Here is a 9,044-nt window from a genome sequence, read left to right as displayed (position 1 = left end):
AGTGGAGAACTGCCGTGGTGCTTTTCAGCTTCCACTTAACTCGAATAATGCTTCCGGGATTTTATTATCGTCATCCGCAGTCGCACGCCCGTTACACTGAGCGCCGGCATTGTTATCAAGAAATCGCCCTGGCCTCGTATACCAAAATTCAACAATATCGTACATCCAGCTTTCACCTTGGTCAGAGCAATCGGCGCAATGGGTTTCCACGTTGAGCAAAACCGTTGGGTGAAAACCAGAGACGAGTAAACAACGAATTGAACATTTTCTCCGATGAGGTACGGTGTGTCTCGTCTTCTCAGGATATTGGACAACCTTCTTCCACCTGACACTGGGTTGCGTATCGTGACTGCCAGCCGTCCTCTCCGCTCTCGTTCCATCTGGAAAGCTGAAAATGTTCAGACAACCGGGACCAGACACGTATAATGAATACCTACCTGGTGTACGTCCATCCCATACGTGAGATTCCAGAGATACTATACCCAGTGCGGTTCCTTGCTTCGCCTCATCCCTGCTGTCCGCCGGGAGTATACGAGGTTTTATAAAAGGGGCGGTGGTGGTGGATATTGCTGCAGGAGGAGGGTTGACAGCGTAGTCCCATAGTCCACAATTCCTCGCATATTACCTTGGTTCCCTCGCCGTTTACTCTATTTAAGGTCAACGATACACGTCAGTCTTGTTGCAACTCATTGTCAGGTGTTCATCTACGGCTGCTCTAACCTACCTTGAATCGTTGACCAAAGCACTTTACCAATGCGCCCATTTCTTCTCCTTCTTCTTCTTCGTCATCTGCAAATAAGACAGTGAATTCGTGACTTCTGGTCCCGGTTTGTTTTCTTTGGTTCGTTGACTATGGGCCTTATACTTCCGACACTAGGACGGATATGATATGAAGAAAAAAATTAACGAATAATTTATTTTTTGCCTTTATCTTAGCCAGCCCGGGTCGAGCTTATTTATATTGCTCATAAGTCATGGTTTATAGATATATACTACATAAGCAATACGAGAGTATATGAGGACGCAAATACAGACATGGAACGACATTTTATCACCATTACAGGATACACAGATGTAGGTATTTACGATGATCAAGGATCGTGAAAGGGATTGCGTGAAATGACGCGCCTTTCTCTTTATGGTTTCGCTATAGCAGCAAAGCGGCCCGAGGAGCTCACATTCACATTCGAAAATACATCTCGGTCCTAGGAGGAGCGGTGGTTAGGGGCACGAAATCGATCTAGACTCACGGGCTACCCCAGAGGAAACTCTTCCACTGCCCCCGCCAACATTGAGCGTAAAAGCTTCCGGCAAATGTACAGACAACAGTAGGAACTCCCCTGAACTTTCATCACAATATACTGCCATTTATCAAACTCAAACTAGGACTCTAGGCTTCAATCAGTCTTCGACTAATCAAGATCTCATCATTAATCGCGTGAATTTGCAAATAAGGATGATGATCGACACGCAATATGCGACTCAGCACTGAGAAGTAGGTTTAGGTCGCACAATATGCAATGTAACTGCCACTGTTTACTGTGAAGGACAACAGTACTCTGGACATCGTTCGTGCTCTCTCGCACAACACAAGAAGTGTCGGGCTTAGCAACTGTGGAGTATTTTTTAACTTTTTTTTTTCAGGTACCAGACGAGAAATTTGTGACAATAGGGTACACATACTTATATTGAACCCTTTCTTTCAACGATCTTGACCCTCACCATTTACCTTTATAGACAAAAAAATAGAAAGACGTCGACAATACCTCTCTCTCTTTCCAACCAGGTTTCAATGCCTCTTACGCAGCGCGCAGTCTATATCTGTAAGTCTATGGTTATTACCCTCGAAACGGGCATTTTTTCACCTTACAAACGTAGTACTGCACTTCGAAGTCTGCCGAGCTTCTCTCATTGTCTCCAGAAATGGTAGGAAGGACGTATTCGAACGACGTGGGTCGAGGTTCGAGCGATATAGCACAGCTCAATCGAGTCCTGGGACTCCCTGGGGATGAGAGGAAGATAGATCATATGTACAAACGACAAAGGTGGTCCGTCGGTAGGATTCCTGCACGGACATGGGAAGCAAGGCAGGGTGCAGGGTAAGTTTTGCCGGGTCAGCACGTCCGCTCTCTGTATTACCGGACGAGAATCAGCCGTCCATTCATTCATTCGTTCGTTCGTTCGTTCGTTCACTTGCGCTCAATTTTTCCACATCCGACCCACGGCTCACCTAATCGTCCGCTCTTCGGGGGCCGGCGAGCGGGCAATCGAAAGACAGAATTTTTCTCGACAGGCCGATTCGTTGATAGATGATGATAGTTAAAAGATAACGGCAGTGGCAGCGCAGAGGATGGATAGTAACGATGGAAACGTGAGGGTGGGGGTAGGGAAATGAGGACGAGCAGACCTCGCGGTATCCACCCTGCTGCTGACTGGGATGTCGGATGCATTATGCAACGAGGACATTACGTGCGCCCTCACTATGTGATGGCTGTTGAAAAAGTACAACATTAACGGTTTCCCCGTCTGATATTCATTATAATTTGTAAGAATTTTTCCCCTCGTCAGAGCAGCGCCGGAATGGAGAAGTAAAAAGGAGTAGGTAGAATGAACCTACGGTGGGAAAGGGCGTGGCCGCGTCCGACATAGCAGATCCATTAGACGGAAAGATGTTTACGGCGAGAACCATCAGAGAAGGAAAATTGCATATCATTTTGCATGTTAAGTATATTACAGGTTGGTGCACAAGTTGAAACATATCCACAGTTGTAGAATGCACCCTCGTTATGAGCCATGTTAAAGCACCTACCTCTTTGCAGCTGCGTGACAATTCTTCTTAAGAAAATTAACTTTTGTCTATCCGATGTTTTTCAGCCCGTACCCAAATGTACCCTACTTTTCCACGGTATTAAAAGTTCAATGGGTTAGACGAGTCATAAAAACATAAATACCATAGTGCTTTAGTTATCCTGTAAGCGAAATCAAACGTATTATACGCGGAGAACGAACTCCAGGGTTGGATCTTCTCATTCCAGTTCCGCCTCTTCAGATATTTTTTTCCCTTTATATCCGATCCGTTTTGTGTATCCCCTCGAACTTCGTTTGTCATGGAAGTGTGATGTTGGCAGTCATCGTACCGAAGTCGTTTCGGATCCACAAAAGGTGGCTGCTCCTTGAGGACTGACTTGATGAGAGCTCTATTGCCAGTCATCGCACTTGGTTAGTGATAATGTGATAACTTCGCACACTACCATTTGTTTCAAGTTTTGGGGTCAAGTTGCTACTACCGAATATCGTTTGCAAAATCTTCGATCGTAAAATTGTGATGCATAAACGTCGAAGAATCTATAGGTAGTACAGTTTCAGGAAACCTTCCGGTTCACGGATTCCTATATAATTGCATGAATAAAACTGTCGCCAGGTACGTAAACAACAGCTGAAGCCACTGGATGAGCCTGATTGATCAGATCTTGCCTCGTTACCCGAAATCATATTCTACTTGGCATCGTTGCACCCTGAAATAGTTTTTGCGGGTTGATTTTCGCCCCAAGCGCTGATGTCCCCACACAATTCTTGATTTCCTATCGTTGAGACAAGAATTGCGTTTGGACAATCATAGCCTGAGACTCTTTCTCCGCTTCCCGGATCATAGTATTGTCTGATCCCCTGTAATTGTGACAGAAAATTGAATGAAAGTTACGACAAACAGACAAAGTGATTAGAACTATTGAAAAACGAGTGCGTACATAAAGAACGATTGTTAAAGATCAGAATCGCAATCACCTCCGTATTGAAATTCACCCTTGCCACCGTCTTCAGCCGCAGAATCTGAGCTTGAGTGAGTAATTCATCCTTTGCTGCAGCGGTGAGAATAAAATTTGGGCTTTTGCCAAGGTAGTTGGGAAATGGGATTCTAGAAGAAAAAGCGATGTAGCAGTACTCCCCTGAGCTATGACCACGTAGTTTGTCAGGGGTAGGAAAAATAGGTGCAAAAAAATAAAAAAATAAAAATAAAATTATCTGTGAAAGCGGCACTTTCTGGGTGCTCCGAATCGCGGTGCACCAACGCTCGTTTCCATCGTCCGCACCCTGTATACATATTTATACACAATTTATGTACACATTTTATGTACATATACCCACATGGTTGATGGGTCCGTGCCTCCATTCGTGCCATAAAAATTGCCGAGCTCCTCCATCCTTGCGCGTGAGGCAGTGCGGGTTGATGGCTCGAGAGCGTCGAGCCAGGCACTTTATTTCGTAGATTATGAAGTGAAATTGATTGAGCGCCTAAATGCCACTCCTCGCTCAGCCTTGGCTGCACGGGAGGATTCATCTGTTGGCGGCCCGTAACAAGGTTACATCCTCACGGCGGGTGGATAACCCAATAATCCCTTTCCTCATCGTGTCTTTCGTTATTCCATCTCTTCCTATCGTCCGCTCGCCATTGCTTCAGGTTCCACGTCCGCAGCAGTTTCCGCGCGTGTTTGCGGGCCAATTATCTGCGTCAGTGAACGTGAACCATGTACCGAATGGAAAGAAAGCTAGTAGAGACAAGATGAGAGGAAAGGAAAGAAACTGAAGCCCCCTTTCGAAATTGGCCTCAATCCAAAATATCGATTCTCCTGTTCGATCTCCTGAAAACACCCCGTGACTCACGCGTGTCTTACCGTAGGTACCTTATAGCAAGGTCTCTATCCGATGGACTGAGTAAGTATCACCTTACGGCGCTCCTCAGCGTCAATGGCAATGCAGACGAACGTTATCCCACGGACAGCACAAGAGCCTTTCTTTGCCACAAGGCTTCAAGGAAAATACGGTGTCAAAATGTTGTAATCCTTTACGAATCAACTAAAGGCTGTGTAAAATAACTACTGAGACTTCTCTATTCTTAAGAAGGAACATGTGAGCATACACTCAACACTCGATGTCGTCACCTTAAACGGTGGTAACTTTATTGGATGGTAATGTGGACTTCCAAGGATGCATAAGTTTCCAATCGATGCAGGACTGCAGAAATGAAAGTCTCGACATCCTGCGGTTGTCTGTTGCAAGCCGTAAGAAGAGGTTTCGATTTATCATCGGTAATGAATGCTCGTCGAGATCATCAACTCGTACTCAGAGATCGAGTGGATCCAGGCACTAGCCGAGCAACAAGAAATAAGTTAAAATTGTCTTGTTCATGTCCGTGGTCTCTCTGTTTCTTTTCTCTCGTCCTCCTGTGCAAACCCTAGGGGAAAACTGGCTTTATGGAGTGGTACTGAAAGAGGCAGGGCGAGGTCATCAAGCGGCATTTACAGTTATCGAAGATGAAAGATTGAAAGGAAAATGTTAGGAAACAATCTTCCTCGCAGGTACGAGAGACTTTTCGGAATATTAATGCATGATGCTGTCAGATTACGTGGTTAATACCTCCAGGACTGGATGAAGCATTGCCTGATTTCAGTGGATACGTAATTTTTATACCAGATATTGAATTCTTCGAAGGATAAAGTACACCGGGAATTCACCAGAAAAAAATAGAAATTGCCTTAGACGTCACTCGTCGATATAAACGTTTACACTCAGAATCAAGCAATCAATCGATTTAACATAAACCCATTTATACGAATAGTCCTTTACAATGGTGGATTTTACTTGCAAGAAAGCGTGTCAGTTGACGTCAGAGTTTTCAAATTAGCACAGCTGCACTCCAAGAACTTGAAATGGTATTACAAATTATTTCAAAGTACTGCACGGGAAATTCGCGTCGGGGTGAAACAGCGCCTTGTGTCGTACCTACTACTATGTGCAAGTGTACTCGGGACATGTGTAAAGTTGAAATTCGCGATGACACGGCGCACCGTCGAGTAAGTCGGCAGTAACTTCAAGATTCTCGCGTGTTTCACCGCAATTATTTAGAGGCAGAAATTCAAAAGTACGAGGGCGACAAGTGTGTTCGAGGACTTGGCGTTCTTTACCCATTAGCCGACTGTCTGCGGTTAAAGTACGGTTTAAAGTGTGTCGTGCACCCTCATGCTCGGGCGTGCTGACTGCCGTATAACCCTCTTTTAAACTATAGAAGAGAACGATTAACTCGTTGAATCAACAATCAACCGGTGATGATAACGGCGCGACTCCATTCCCTGCAGATTCCGCTCAGTGCGGTGATAAAAGACTTACTACATTTTCAGAGTAAGAAAAACTTTCAGAGTATCTGAGCCTCGCTGTATTAGTTCGTGCTCATTGACCTCTGTCCAATTGAATCGAGCCAGTCTCTGATAATAGACGCCTTGAGGTTGTGGAAGCGTGTCAAGCCCGTCCCGCCAAGAGTGCACAAATTACACGCACGAGCAGGTAAGTGGTCCAGAATGCGTTGTGCCTGAGAAAAGTGGGGAAGTGGAAACAGGGTGGACGGTTGGTGCAGGTACGAAACGAAGAAGAAGATATAGAGGAGATCCGAGAGTTGAAACGAAATGGATGGAGAGGAAAGCTGAGACGTCGGGGGTGGTGGGATGAGGCGAGGATGGCATTGATCGACCCGCTCTGTACACTGGCAACACTACCACCGTCACTGTACCACTATAAACTATCCCCTTCCTAGTTCCCAGGCGCACCGAAGTCTCGCCGTTTCGTTCTCGTTGAGGGTTGGAAAGACGGTCCTGGGATCCCGGCTGCAGGTCGGTTGGCAGGAAACGGGGTATTGATGACGAGCATCGGATCCCGCGATGCCGCTGTATCTGGGGTGAACCTTTCCTCTTTACTTGTTTCCCTTTTCTCCGTCGGAAATGAAAGTGATGATAGAGCGGAGCCCAAGGTACGTTCAAGAGTCCCGGCTAAAGTGGCAAAGTGCAGGTGAAGTGCCGGCTACCTCGTGGTGTCCTAGCTGAGAGAGTCATTCCCTGCAACAAATAGGTTCGGTGTTATTCTTGTGCAAGAAAGAAAGAGGGAGAGAGCGGGAAAGACGCTGAGAGAGAAGGGGGTATGCCAGCGAGCGAGAGAGGACCTGAGGGTAAAATACGTTATAATTGAAAAGCTTTGCTTAAATGAAAACGTTTCCCTATTCTCCCTTCCTACCCGTCGAACGTTGGAGAGGGAAAGAGACGAAGAGAGTGGCTCTCTCCGGTTCTCGTTGAAAGCTGACGAGGCTAGAAAGTGTGAAGGGATGTAAAGTGGTGCTGCTCGGAAAGCGTGGACGAGAAAGAAGGGGGAGGGAGCAGAGTGGAGAGCCGAAATGAATTTATTATTACACGAGCTGCGTGAAAAATTCTCTACTCCTCGTCATCTCTTGCACAGAAATTTATAGTGTTACGCAGGTGATATTGTACGATTACCAATATTCGAGACTATCCTGTAACGTAATGGAATGCAGGGCTGAACTCGCGGCTCGTTAAGTTCAAGCCTCGTCGGTAAAAAATTGAGAATCTGCGGATAGCGACGTGGTGCTATAGTCTAATTATACTTTTTGATCCTTCCAAAGATCCGTTACTTTTACGCCGCAAGAATCTGTCGCTTCGTTTCGGTTTTTCGTTCCATTGCAACGTCGTCCACGACAATGAGAAGTTATTGATCATCTGACAAACCACAAACCGCAAAACTTTAATCTCTGGGAACTAGGACGTTTCATTGGAAACGAAAGCTGGGCATTGAATCGTTACGTTTACTTCAAGCATCGGACCAAATAGTTGAATCGTGGTAGCATCTGACTGCAAGACACCCCTTGGAATTTTTCAATTACTTTCCACCCTTCGCGACTGAACTCCTTATCTTCGGAAATTGCTGCAAATTGCGTCTCCTCGACGAGCACTGCGACTTAGCAATTAAGTTGTATGCTGTTTGTATGCCTGTAACGACTCTTGAACTTTGTACGTTTTATTGCAAAACTAGGTCAACCTCCGCGCGAACCAGACAGGACCGACATTAATACCCCGGTATGCAGAGCGCGGTTATTACCGTTTGCAACAATATAACGGTACATGGCATTATCTGCTTGATGGGGCAATAAATCCTTTGGCTCAAATTGCGGCATTGAGCTCACTATCGTCCTGCACCAAATGTTCGGTTTTTATTCATTCCGAGTGATTAATACGGAGCTTTACATGTCGAATGACTATGAGCCACTTTTTTCCTCCCCCAATATTTTGGTCAGGAATCCATACAGTTCACAAATGAAGCGATGGTCGTTCTATTGTGAGATTAAAAAAAAAAAATTGAAGAATTACGGCTGTTACATAAAGTGTCAAAATGTCAGCCGTGCAGGTAAAGTCTCCGCCTGTTCTAATTACTCACAAATTGACGTGTCAACCCGACAATTTTTTACAAAAACAACTGTTCCACTGCTGCTAGCTTCCAGCGCAGTTTTTAGCCAGCGGCAGTAGCATTGAGTTGAATATTTTGAAATGCAAATTTTAATGGTGGACTCAGTATATAGTTACAAAGCACTAAAGCGGAGCCAAGGGTACTACTATTCGTAGTGAGTCGTTAGAGTTTCCCGAACTCTCTCACCGTAAAAAGTACAGCCAACGATAATTACGGTGAAATCTCTCGATTGTGACATTCTCATTCTCTTCCTCCTTCACCTCTACCTCCTCCTCCTCGTCGTCCTCGGCAGAAAGTTAAGGCTTTTCCCTGAGAGCACAGAGGTCTTCAGGGTCCAGATGAAAGGGTCCGCGGCGTAGTTTCTTACCGTCATCATCCATCATTCATCACTCCAAGTCCTCTTCTCCCGCGGGTGGCTGGCTGGCTGGCTGGCTGGCTGGCCGAGTTCTTACTTCTTTCCTGGACTTCCATCTCCTTTTTTCAGCCATCTTGTCCTCCTGGAGTGCTGGTTCCACGGAACGGCTGTGGGGTATGATGACAGACACCGTCGCGAAGGAGTACGAGCGAAGCTTATTTAATCCTTGGAATCCACGGACATCTCGAAACAGTTTCGCATTGCCGATTAGACGGACCTTAAGTCGGAGGCATTTTAACGACTCCCTTCGTCTCTCCGAACGCGAAGCGAATCGCGTGGAAGAAATCGAGAAATAGCCCGGATGGCGAGGAGATTCTTTCGCCACGTCGGT

The sequence above is a fragment of the Neodiprion fabricii genome, chromosome 2 (genome assembly GCF_021155785.1).
Source record: "Neodiprion fabricii isolate iyNeoFabr1 chromosome 2, iyNeoFabr1.1, whole genome shotgun sequence".
NCBI classification, from domain to species: Eukaryota; Metazoa; Arthropoda; class Insecta; order Hymenoptera; family Diprionidae; genus Neodiprion; species Neodiprion fabricii.
The sequence above is the reverse complement of the archived record's forward strand: the minus strand, read 5'-3'. Positions refer to the sequence as shown.